We start from the raw sequence: 13,410 nt of genomic DNA on the forward strand, positions 1-13,410 counted from the left end.
TTTTTTTTCTACCTGTCAACTGTCAGTTTAGGCTGCTCGCCGGCTCCTCATCACCACTTCAAGATGGCGGCCAAATTGCTTGTGTCACAGCAGCCAATGCCGCGTTTACTTATAAGATGTCAATGGTTATAACATCATTGCAATCTGTTGCGTCCACTGCAGTTCGCGACCTTGGTCATACTTTTTTTTTAAGCAGGGTTTCATGAGGTACCTACACATAACGTTACGTTATGTGTAGGTAGTCAATGTATCACACACAGTGACGTAACGTTAGACGGCTGTCAGCAGCACCGCGTATTACAGCCACCTACAAAAAGACAAACATAGTCAGTTAAAATGTATACTACATTATATTATATTACATAGGGCCCTGACATCTAATACGTTCAACTCTGTTCATTGTTATGTTCATGTATTTTGTATGTGTTTCATGTGTACACACATACAGTATGAGATGAGATCAATGAGATAAGGTAAGAATGATGTGGAAGTAGTTACAATGCAATATGACATGGAAATACATTGTTAACACTTTTGTGCAAATAAGTCCAGTTGCACTTGTTTATTCAAATGTGTTTATTCTGTAAAGCAATGAGTTAAATGTTTAAAATGACTGGTTAATAGTGCTATTATGAAGTGCAATGTCAGCACTATTTTTTTTCCAGCAATTTCAAATGCGCTTGTTTTAATAAATAAATACAGCGTTTTAAAGGCATACACAATCTGTGTAAATATATTAGTCTGGGGTCAAAAGGACTTGAAAGGACCCAAAACTCAAAATGCAGGACTTGGGACTTGACTTGAGACTTTCCAGTCTTGACTTTAGACTTGACTCGGGACTTGCTTGTCTTGACTCGGGACTTGAGGGCAAAGACTTGCGACTTACTTTTGACTTGTAAAACAATAACTTGGTCCCACCTCTGAATCATAGTTATCTTCTATTCCACTTGGTATCATTAGAGTGAGTGTTAGATGTAGATCCATCCATAGGATTTGTTTATATTGAAGAGCACTATATTTTTTTTAGCAGTAACATCGGTGAGCTATTGTGTCCTCCTACGGTGTGTAGTGAAGCATGTTTGGCTATTCCTTGTCCTGCAGGGATGATACTTGTAAGAAACTTACTTTATTAGTCGCCATGGAGGCAAAGATTAATGATTTAAAAGGAGCTAAAACCGACTGCGGATGGACGTTAGCCAAACTAGCCAGCCATCTTTTAAAGCAACTCTTCCTGAGGGTGTTTCAGTGTTATAACTTCACCTTTATCTTTAGTTTTTAAGCCAAAATGCGTCCATTCTCCCTTTTCTGTCTACACACGGTGTCTGCTTGTAAGTACTCTGTGATTGTGCGCCGCTGAACATGCTCCTTATGCTTGTAAAACCAGCAATGTCACAACGTGACGACACGCCGTCATGACTGTAAAAAAAAAATGGGGAACCAGCGCTTTTTAATCAGGAATCTAGTACCATTTTTGATGAATTAGTACCGTGATACTATACTAGTACCGGTATCCCTTACAACCCTACTACACACTAATCAACCAATCAGAGGACATACAAATGCTGACATTATTGTGCCTTCTAGCTTACCCTGGGAGTCAAATCTGAAATCGGATTGGTTGAAAACAGCTCCATTATAGTTTTTGGTGACATCCGCATGCACTCCTGATTCTGCAAGCTCAGGAAAAACTGAAAACACAAACAAGAAGACTGTTACAAACAATTGAATACAATTTCAAAGAACAGGTATTAAAATGTAAGTTGTGAATGTCGGTTAGTGCCTCATCTTTCTTCTTTTTCTTCTTTTGTTTAGGCCTGGAGAGAAGACCTTGCTGGCCTGGACTGCCCACCACCGACTATAAAACACATAAAAGAATGAGGAAAGTTATACCAAAGCTAGCCATGGCAAAGCACCATGAATGCCCCAAAATGTTGGTCGGCTATCTCCAGTGCAGGTTATGCCCTCCCTCCTCATATTTCTCCTCAGGCCCCTCGTTTACTAGCTACTGTGTGCTCCCACTTGAAAGCAGATTATTGTTGAAGGGGCTTTCCGTCAGAACAAGCAGGAAGATCGGCTGTCCTTTACTCAAATCTAATCATATGAGATGTTTCCAAACACACGGTCACTGGATCAAGACAACAGCATTGATACCATTAGGAGACAAAGCCCTCTCCTGTTGTTGGAGGCTTACCTGAGCTTCCCCCAGTATCCTCCTTTAGAATTTTCCCACCGCTTCTCACGGCTGGAAGACGACGAGAAAGCTATTTAATGGACTTTTCCCATGCAGTGTGAGTTTCCAGTCCGTATGATGGTCGCAGACTCGGGTCTAAGAAACATGCATTCTCAAAAATGTGAACGTATTGGACGCAGTTGTTTAGGGCAGTCCTCTATCAGCGTGGCACCTTTCTACTTATTTTAGAGTTTTTCACTTTTTGTTTGACCACCCATTGAGTCAGAGCCCCGACCTAAGCCCAATTTACAATTTATGGGGTGCCCTGATGAGGGCTTTACAATTTGACACATTTGGAGCAGTTTTGCAAGAATATTTAGAGACTAGATTAAGCACTAACTTAATAAAAATATCTGTATATGATATTAATATACTGCATTCCACCTTCTACCATCCTAGTCATGTCCGTTGTGTCCTTGGGCAAGACACTTCACCCTTGCTCCTGATGGGTCCTGGTGAGCGCCTTGCATGGCAGCTCCCGCCATCAGTGTGTGAATGTGTGTGTGAATGGGCGAATGTGGAAATACTGTCAAAGATCTTTGGGCTCCTTATAGGGGGGTAGAAAAGCACTATACGAGTAAACCCCATTTTACCATTTACCATTCTGGTGCAGTTCTCCAGTGGTTTACTTCTTATACAAATTTGAGAACTTTTAATGTTGCTTTTAAATGCCTACTGAAATGAGATTTTCTTAATCTAAACGGGGATAGCAGGTCCATTCTATGTGTCATACTTGATCATTTTGCGATATTGCCATATTTTTGCTGAAAGGATTTAGTAGAGAACATTCACGATAAAGTTCGCAACTTTCGGTGCTAAGAGAAAAGCCTTTCTTGTACCGTAAGTCGCAGACGATGACGTCACATGTTGATGGCTCCTCACATATTCACATTGATTTTAATGGGAGCCTCCAACAAAAACAGCTATTCGGACCGAGAAAACAACAATTTCCCCATTAATTTGAGCGAGGATGAAAGATTTGTGTTTGAGGATATTGATAGCGACGGACTAGAAAAAAAAAAAAAACGCGATTGCATTGAGACGGAGTCATATGTTTTCAGAGACATTTACTAAGATAATTTTGGGAAATCCCTTATCTTTCTATTGTGTTGCTAGTGTTTTAGTGAGTTTAACATTACCTGATAGTCGGAGGGGTGTGTCCACGGGTGTGTTGACGCAAAGTGTCTCAGCGAAGTCGACGGCAGCTTTTGAACGGCACAAGCTCAGCTGATCTCCGGTAAGAAGGGACTTTTTATCACAAATTTCTCACCGAAACCTGCTGGTTGACATTCGGTTGGGATCCATTTTCGCCGTGATCCATAGTAAAGTTTCACCTCCGTGAATTTTCAACAAGGAATCACAGTGTGTTTGTGTGGCTAAAGGCTAAAGCTTCCCAACTCCATCTTTCTACTTTGACTTCTCCATTATTAATTGAACAAATTGCAAAAGATTCAGCAACACAGATCTCCAAAATACTGTGTAATTATGCCGTTAAAGCAGACGACTTTTAGCTGTGTGTGTGCGCAGCGCTCCTATTCCTAACAGCCTGTGACGTCAAGCGTACATGTCCTCATTACGCGACGTTTTCAAGAAAAAACTCCCGGGAAATTTAAAATTGCAATTTAGTAAACTAAAAAGGCCCTATTGGCATGTGTTGCAATGTTAATTATCTGACTGCGTGGTGGGTAGTAGTGGGTTTCAGTAGGCCTTTAATGATGTAATGTCCAATGTGTCCAACCTATTATGTGGTGTGGCCAGGGTTCTGTTCTGGGGTCTGTTTTTTTTGTGGTATCTGATGCCGCTTAGGATGTTGATCAGTCGTTTTAAAAATGTTTTTAATCATTTCTATGCAGATGATATTCAACTGTTATGCTCCTTCAATGATTCAGAGTTCTTGGACTGCGTATCAAAAACTGGTTTTCCTCAAATTTACGCCAGATAAATTCAAACAAGAGAAACCCTGATATTTGCCCCCGATAAAAAGATCCCCCTGATCAAGAACTCCCTTGGTGATCTGGGTGCATCTGTTAAAAGCAGCCTCAGAAACATTAGGGTTGTGTTCGATCAGTTCATGTCTTTGGAGGGTCACTGTCGTCAACTGACCAAAAACTCTCGTCAACAAGTTAACGATAAAGAGAGATCAGACTGTACAGAATGCGGCTGCCAGACTTGTGACGGGTGCACCCAGAACAGCCCTTATAACCCCCGTTTTATCCAGTCTTTATTGGCTTCCAGGTAGATTCCGCATTGAGTTTAAAATTTTAGTCCTGACATTCTGTGCGTTGCATGGTTGGGCCCCTCAGTACGTCACTGATGTCTCCGGTCTTCAGGCCAGGGTCTTCTTAAGATCCCAAAAACTAGCTTTAAAACCAGTGGAGACCTGGCCTTTCAGGCTACAGCTCCCAGACTCTGAAACAATTTGCACCAGTCCCTCTGTGATCTTGAATATGTTGAAACATTTTAGAAACATTTGAAAACTTCTCTTTTTAGTAAAGCTTTTAGTTAATACACCTTTCAACTATGATTTTTTATCTACTTGGTATCCTTTCTTTGATGTTGCCACTGTTTCAAATTGAATTGTTGTTTTACCTCACCTATGTTTTGTACAGCGCTTTGTGATTTCATCTGTGAAAAGCGGCTTTACCACTACAATTCACTTACTTAATTTCTGGCCTCTAGGTCGATGTATTTTTTTTTACAAGCTTCGGACCCTGCGCGGCTGACTAATGGATTTTATTTAACGGCCATAATGTTTTGTATTCAACAAATAGTTTTCATAGGACACAGACAGAGACACTGAAAATGTGTGTTATTTTTTTGTGCAATTGCGCCATCTATTGGACGGGTTTGCTCACTGCAGGTACTGCTGGTTGAATCCTGTTTTGTCTCTTGAAACAGAAGCACAACTGTCCACATAGCACTTCTGCTCAAAAGGATTCTTCCTTCATTACTCCAAGCAACGTTTTTAAGTTTTACAATAGAACTAAAACAATTCATACTTACTAAGCCGTCCCAACGCCCAAAGACATGCACCTGGGGATGGGTTGATTGGCAACACTAAATTGGCCCTAGTGTGTGAATGTGAGTGTGATTGTTGTCTGTCTATCTGTGTTGGCCCTGCGATGAGGTGGCGACTTGTCCAGGGTGTACTCCGCCTTCCGCCTGGATGCACCTGGGATAGTCTCAATCATCCCCTGCAACACCAAAAGGGATAAACGGTAGAAAATGGATGGATTCAAATATGCATGAAAACACTCATACAGACATCACACATGGGACTGTTTAGCCATCCATCCATCCATTTGGTTTTCACAGATAAAATCACAAAGCGCTGTACAAAACATAGGTAAAGTAAAACAACAATTCAAGCAGTAGAAAATGGATGGATGGATGGATGGATAAACCGTCCCATGTGTGATGTCTGTATGAGTGTTTTCATGCATACAGTATTTGAATCCATCTATCCATTTTCTACCGTTTATCCCTTTTGAGGTTGCGGGGGGCTGATTGAGACTATCCCAGCTGCATTCGGGCGGAAGGCGGGGCATCCTGGAAAAGTCGCCACCTTGTCGCAGGGCCAACACAGATAGACAGACAACATTCACACTCACATTCACACACTAGGGCCAATTTTGTGTTGCCAATCAACCTATCCCCAGGTGCAAGTCTTTGGAGGTGGGAGGAAGCGTGCTATAATGCTGTAATCAAGCCAGCGTTATTAGCATTTGTGAATATGTGTGTTACTAACTTACAGTGGCATTCTTTTTGTATTCGAACACTAACACAACAGTTACAATTCAGTTGCATAGATTCACAAAAACGTCAATATGGAGTTATTTAGTTTGTTTGCTTCCACAGCTGGTGGCTCCATGACAATGACTTTTGTTTTGTTAAATCAGCCCTTCTACTGCCGTGTGACAGGCTCCATTTGGAAATAATTAAGGTATATAAATAAACATTTAAAAAATATTTTGTATTGTATACTGTATATCTGTGGCTAATATATGTAAAAATATTTATTTCTTCTAAAATTTGGTGGGTGCATCTTAAATACAAGTGCGCTCTATAGCCCGAAAAGTACGGTACAAGCAACAAGGTAAAACGGGATGAACATTTATTTCTCATTAGTATTTTTTTCCCACTGTAATTGGAAAGTCAGGAACTTTAAAAAACTGAAAAAAAAATACTCACAATTTCTTCTGGCAAAAATTGCACTTCGATAAATATTAAACATCTTGAAAGGCATTTTTTTCGTAGTTGAAAAAACTGTGTTGTGTTGTCTGTGTTTTTTGTTGTTGTTGTTGCCATTACTATCCAAAACATTTGACAAACTGGCCTGTTGATTCGTGTTGATGGGCTCATGCTGCTCATTTGGTTTAAGGCGCAAATATTCCCACATCAAAAATTTGGCTTTGCAATCATCCTTCTTCCCTTATTTTTTGCGGTTCATCTAGTCGCAACTAGCGAGGTACTCTATCAGTACCTCCTGTGTGTGTAAGCTAGCAGTACCGCTTCCACCCACCAACACAAAGAGTGTGGATGGCTGACAAGAGGATTTACTGTACTTATTTAATTCAGCTGTTAAATAAGCACACTTGTGTGCTGAAAGAGATGCATACTTGCCAACCTTGAGACCTCAGATTTCGGGAGGTGGGGGGTGGGGGTGGGGGTGGGGGTGGGGGTGGAACACAGGGCGTGGTTGGGGGCGTGGTTAAGAGTCAAATATTTAATATATATATTAAATACATATATATTCTAGCTATACATATATATGTATTTTATTACACACACATATATATATATATATATACATATATATAAAAGAAATACTTGAATTTCAGGGTTCATTTATTTACACATATACACACACATCACACTCATCTACTCACTGTTGAGTTAAGGGTTGAAATGTCCATTTTTGTTCTATTCTCTGTCACTATTTTTCTAACCACAGCTGGACTCTCTGGCAGAGAAGGAGTCTAGCAAAACTCCTAGCCATTATGGACAATACCTCCCACCCACTACACTCGGACCTTGCGGAGAGAATGAGCACATTTAGTGGAAGGCTCAGACTCCCTAAATGTAACACGGAACGACACAGGAGGTCCTTCATACCGACAGCCATCAGACTGTATAATGCATATGTTCCTACTTGACTGCACTTAAATGTATAATATATGTAGAATATATTTATATTATTTATATATTATATATATTAGTTATATCATATTATTTATTATTATCATTGTTTATTGTGAGCAAACTGTGGTGCTGAATTAAATAAAGTACATTCTATTCTACATTCTATTATATGTACAGTAGATGGCAGTATTGTCCTGTTTAAGAGTGTCACAAGTTCACAACATCGGAGCTTACGGCAGACGAACTGCTTTACGGCAGACAAAAATATGACTGCTGTTGTCATGTGTTATTACCGGGCTGGGAGGACTTTAATGAAACTGCCTAACAATAAACCCACATAAGAAACCAAGAACTCGCCCTTGATCATTCTACAGTCATAACGTCATTGGGCAGACACGCTCTTTATACTGTGGGAAAGCGGGCGTGAAAACAGACTGTCGATTCGTCATTCAGGTCCGCTTGGAGCTGGAGGTGGCGTGGCCTCCAGCTCCTCCTGAATTTCGAGAAATTTTCGGGAGAAAATTTGTCCCGGGAGGTTTTCGTGAGAGGCGCTGAATTTCGGGAGTCTCCCGGAAAATCGGGGAGGGTTGGCAAGTATGGAGATGCACATGGTGAACCGTATTGCAGCCTGTTTGGTAGCAATAGACGAATTTAATACAATTGTCACGTTGTCTATCTGTATAGGCCCTGCGATGAGGTTGCGACTTGTCCAGGGTGTACACCGCCTTCCACCATAGTGCAGCTGCGATAGGATCCAGCCAAACGAATACAGTAAAATGTGCTTCAACAAAGAACTGTATCAGCCCAAACACTAGATCCTATATTTTTACAAGTCTGCAAACTTTAAAAAATATATGTTCAGGGTTGTCCTGGGGGTCAATATGGTCACCAAAACCGGGTTCCATAATAGCACCAGTTCCAATTTACACAGTAGTGCCCATTGCCGAAAAAAGAAGAAGATATCATTGCTTTATTTTGCCTCTAAATAAATGCAGACTCAGCAGCCTGCAGCATGTGAATCCGTATTCAAGTGCTTGGCTGTGTTATTGCACAAGTAACGTTGCGTTCATAATATAGCGTCCTGAAAGAAGCCCGCAGAATCCGACATTTTTTTATTTTATTGCCAACTTTAACGCCCCAAAAACAGCAACCCTCATAACATTGCGGCGTTAGCAAAGACAGTAGCCACAACAATAACACAGTGACAGCAGTTCCTCAATAATGACAGTTACTGGAGTGAGGCTGAGACCTGGAATTTTGAGAGCCAAACATTACAACTCTAGTCGTTTTTTTGCACATTCTCTATGTCCTATACTACTGCAATTATTAAAAATATTTGCTGTAGCTTTTAATTTAACTTTTTTATGTATTACCAAGTTATCATTTAACTAAGATCAATGAAATAGTTATATTACAAATTTGTTTAACTTATATGTCAGAATTTTTTTTTTAATATTTTAAAATGTATAGTTTAGGGTTGTATTTTTTCTCACAAAAATGTACAAGCTTTCAATTCTAAGTACTGGTCTGGGCAGCATTTTTAAAGTATCCATTTGGTACTAGTATCTGTTAATACAGTACAGTTTTAGCTTTAGGTTGTGCATACACAACCAATTTATTGTACATTTCTTATACAATAGTTTCAATTGTTTCGAACTATCAATCAATCAATGTTTACTTATATAGCCCTAAATCACTAGTGTCTCAAAGGGCTGCACAAACCACAACACAAACCACGATGATATCCTCGGTAGGCCCACATAAGGGCAAGGAAAATTCACACCCAGTGGGACGTCGGTGACAATGATGACTATGAGAACCTTGGAGAGGACCACATATGTGGGCAACCTCCCCCCCTACTAGGGGACCGGAAGCGATGGATGTCGAGCGGGTCTAACATGATACTGTGAAAGTTCAATCCATAGTGGATCCAACAGAACTGCGAGAGTCCAGTCCAAAGCGGACCCAACACAGCAGCGAGAGTCCCGTCCACAGCGGAGCCAGCAGGAAACCATCCCAAGCGGAGGCGGTGGATCAGCAGCGCAGAGATGTCCCCAGCCGATACACAGGCGAGCGGTCCATCCTGGGTCCCGACTCTGGACGAGCGGTTCATCCTGGGTCCCGACTCTGGACAGCCAGTACTTCATCCATGGCTACCGGACCGGACCCCCTCCACAAGGGAGAGTGGGACATAGGAGAAAAAGAAAAGAAACGGCAGATCAACTGGTCTAAAATAGTCTAAAAAGAACTAAGGTTTGTCAGTTGGGGTATGTTTTTTGACATAAAGTATTGACATTTATAGTGGTGTCTTTTTTTTCTTTGAAAAAATATTTAAAAATGAAAACGTGGACTTTCTATATGGGACAGAGGTTTTCAAGCATTCATTTTTTTTTAAACCCAGTACCAACATCATTAAAATACAGAATAATATGTTATTTATGTACAGTATAATACAAGTATAGTACAGTACATACAAGTATAAAGCACATTTTTGCCGCTGTAACATTACACACAGTTTGAACAACAACATTGTGTGAATATTGGGAAATAAAACAGTAGTCACTTAATTGATTATTTGGCATTCAACGAACAGTACACGTACCACAGTTTGAGAATGACTGGTATAGGACATTAAATAACTGGTTGAACACTAAATAACCCACACTGCATATCTTAAGTCACTTTGAAATAAAGAAATAAGTGGCCAGCTACTGATTTTATTCCAAGCACATATATATACAGGACCTGTCTAAGACCCGTCAGCTTTCATGCTTTATGAACATCATGTACAGTCATTTATTTCCAGATGTCAATGAAATAACGTGGAGATGGGTCGATCAGTCATCAAATACTGAGACCACTTGACTTCAGTTAAATCTCCAAAAGCCCTTTCATCACTTTGACCTATCCAGCTCGCACTTTCATCTGCAGATAACGAGGGACTCATTAATTTCTCATCAAAGAGAAGTGAAGCTGCACGCTGGATATTCTTCACCCCTATAGACCAAAAAAGGATGGGGATGGGGTCAACATGCTTAAACAATATATGTGAGGTACAAAGGGCGTTTTTAAACACGTTAAAGAAGTGACTCGGTCTCAGGCTGCAGTATAATCAGGTGAATTTAATGTTACAAGCTGGTTCTTATGCAGGAATGGTATATTCGCCATATCACGCATAGACGCGCTTCTCTGTGTCAGGTTTAATTGCTTTAATGCAAAAGACGAGTCATGTTTTTTCACAAAAAACATTGCCGTTAATTTCTAGCAGTAATGACTTACAAATCCTGGAAATAAGTTATTGATTAGCAGCATCACTCTTAACTGGTGTTCTATAAGAATTGCAGTTATGTGATGTACAGCAATCCAAATCTCAGTCAATTCAAGGTTGTTTTTTTCTCTCCTCAGGTTTAATTAAGCATTTCTCTTAATGACCAAATGGTTCAAGAACACTCTCCAAAAAACAGACAGTTTTATGAGATGCCTCACTGCCAAATCTGTCAAAGACCATCTGGGATAATAGTGAAACAAAAGGTGTATCATCACAAAATAATCACTCAAAAAAAAACTGGGGACAATACAATAGTCCTTATGAGACAAAGGCAGCAGCAGATATCACATTGTGTCACAGTGCCATCTAGCCTAAAATTGAAGAGCTACAAGGAGCTTTTAGGTACTATACTGTATACAGACTGATGCCTCATTCATTTATATTATATATATATTGCAGCAAATAATAACTATTTTGTACAGTGCTATTTGTGACAGCAATACAGCCCATTTACACACAAGGTTGCATAGGAGCAGGTGATATATTTTTAATATGAGGGGATAGGTTGATTGGCAACACGAAATTGGCCCTAGGGTGTGAATGTGAGTGTGGATGTTGTCTGTCTACCTGTGTTGGCCCTGCAATGAGGGGGCGACTTGTCCAGGGTGTACCCCGCCTTCCGCCCGATTGTAGCTGAGATAGGCGCCAGCGCCCCCCGCGACCCCAAAAAGGGAATAAGCGGTAGAAAATGGATGGATGGAATGTTGATTGGCAAGACGAAATTGGCCCTAGCGTGAGTGTGAATGTTGTCTGTCTGTGTTGGCCCTGTGATGAGGTGGCGACTTGTCCAGGGTGTACGCCACCTTCCGCCCGAATGCAGCTGAGATAGGCTCCAGCACCCCCCGCGACTCCAAAAAGGATAATCGGTAGGAAATGGATGGATGACTGATTATTGGACTCTAACGTAAGTTTTCTCATTCTTGTGCACACATTGACATGTCCCCAAATCTTAAACAAGTGTCTAAGCAATGCTCAACGTTAATGTTATGCATGCCCGCGGTGTTTGTGTGACATTTGACTGTCTCACATTGCACGGGAGGACCATAGCCACAACAGAAATATGTTTAGCCTCAGTTTAGTCCCCCTAGCTTTTTAGGGACCTATTACGCAAAAGCACCTTTTCTTACCTATCGGTATACCTGTTGTCTATTTGAAATCTGCGTAAGTCCCGAAAATTTGAAATCAAACCGTAACAGCTTTGCTGCAATTGTTACAACCTGCTCGCGCCGGGGGAATCTTTGTGTCGCTTTTTGGGAAACACTTCTTTTGGGTGGGATCATTCTGTTATGCACACACAATGCCATCGGACAAGCCTACCCCGAGTTATAGTCGCCTCTGACCTGGAAGTGTATTCTTCCCTGTGTTTCAATGTAGACTATTGCCACACGTATTTTAACAGTAAACCTTGCTTTCCTCATCATCAGCAGCTGTTAGACTATTATAGTGAATTACACCTGAGACATCATACATGAATCATAACTTTACTGGACGTTTGAAAGTAAATAATGTGATGAAGAACATTTTACAACAACCAACAACAGGACACTGTGCTTGTAGGCTGAAATTGTCATATTTGACGGCCGCAACCATTTCATGACTTCACATTAGTTATGGAGTACAAAACTATACGTTGAGTAATTGCTCAACATACATCGCGACAATAACTGAGTCTGCTTTGCCGGTCCAAATGTATTCGCTATTTTTCCTACTCTTCCCTTGTCCACAAGAGCCCGAATTTTCGTTGTCTCCCCTTTGACAAATGAACAAAGTTTTTCACTAAGTAGAATCACAGCTGACCTGGACATTCGAAAGTTCTCTTGCCGTTCGTCTGACACAACACATTCGGTGACAAACATATGCCACCAGACTGTCGTTCTTCCAGGCCTTATCCAAAACCTTCGCTCGACCGTCAATGTTGCCATCTGAGATGTGTTGTATTCAATCGCTGGTTTCCTTCACTTAACGTATTGATGTGCGATTTCCAAAAGTATCTGTACAAGCACAAGAAGGAGAAACACTGACATGTCTGGATGACTCGCCTCCATCTTTCTAGTGGTAAGAGGTGTTTAGGGGTGGCCGAATATTAGCTTTAAAGGGGAACATTATCACCAGACCTATGTAAGCGTCAATATATACCTTGATGTTGCAGAAAAAAGACCATATATTTTTTTAACCGATTTCCGAACTCTAAATGGGTGAATTTTGGCAAATTAAACGCCTTTCTATTATTCGCTCTCGGAGCGTTGTGACGTCACATAGGTAATCAATCCGCCATTTTCTCAAACACATTACAAACGAGTCAAATCAGCTCTGTTATTTTCCCTTTTGTCGACTGTTTTCCGTACCTTGGAGACATCATGCCTCATTGGTGTGTTGTCGGAGGGTGTAACAACACGATCAGGGACGGATTCAAGTTGATTTACATGGAGTATGCATCGATTAGCACGGCATGCTAATCGATGCTAACATGCTATTTAGGCTAGTTGTATGTACATATTGCATCGTCATGCCTCATTTGTAGCTATATTTGCATCCAGCCTTTCCCTCCACCCACATTTAATGCCAAACAAACACTTACCAATCGACGGATTTAAGTTGTTCCAGTGGTCAAAAGATGCAATTGTTGGTTAGAAGGCGATCGCCGAATAGCTTCAATAGCTATTCGCTCAATAGCTTCAGTTTCTTCTTCAATTTCGTTTTCGCTATCTGC

This window comes from Nerophis ophidion, linkage group LG07 (assembly GCF_033978795.1).
Source record: "Nerophis ophidion isolate RoL-2023_Sa linkage group LG07, RoL_Noph_v1.0, whole genome shotgun sequence".
NCBI classification, from domain to species: Eukaryota; Metazoa; Chordata; class Actinopteri; order Syngnathiformes; family Syngnathidae; genus Nerophis; species Nerophis ophidion.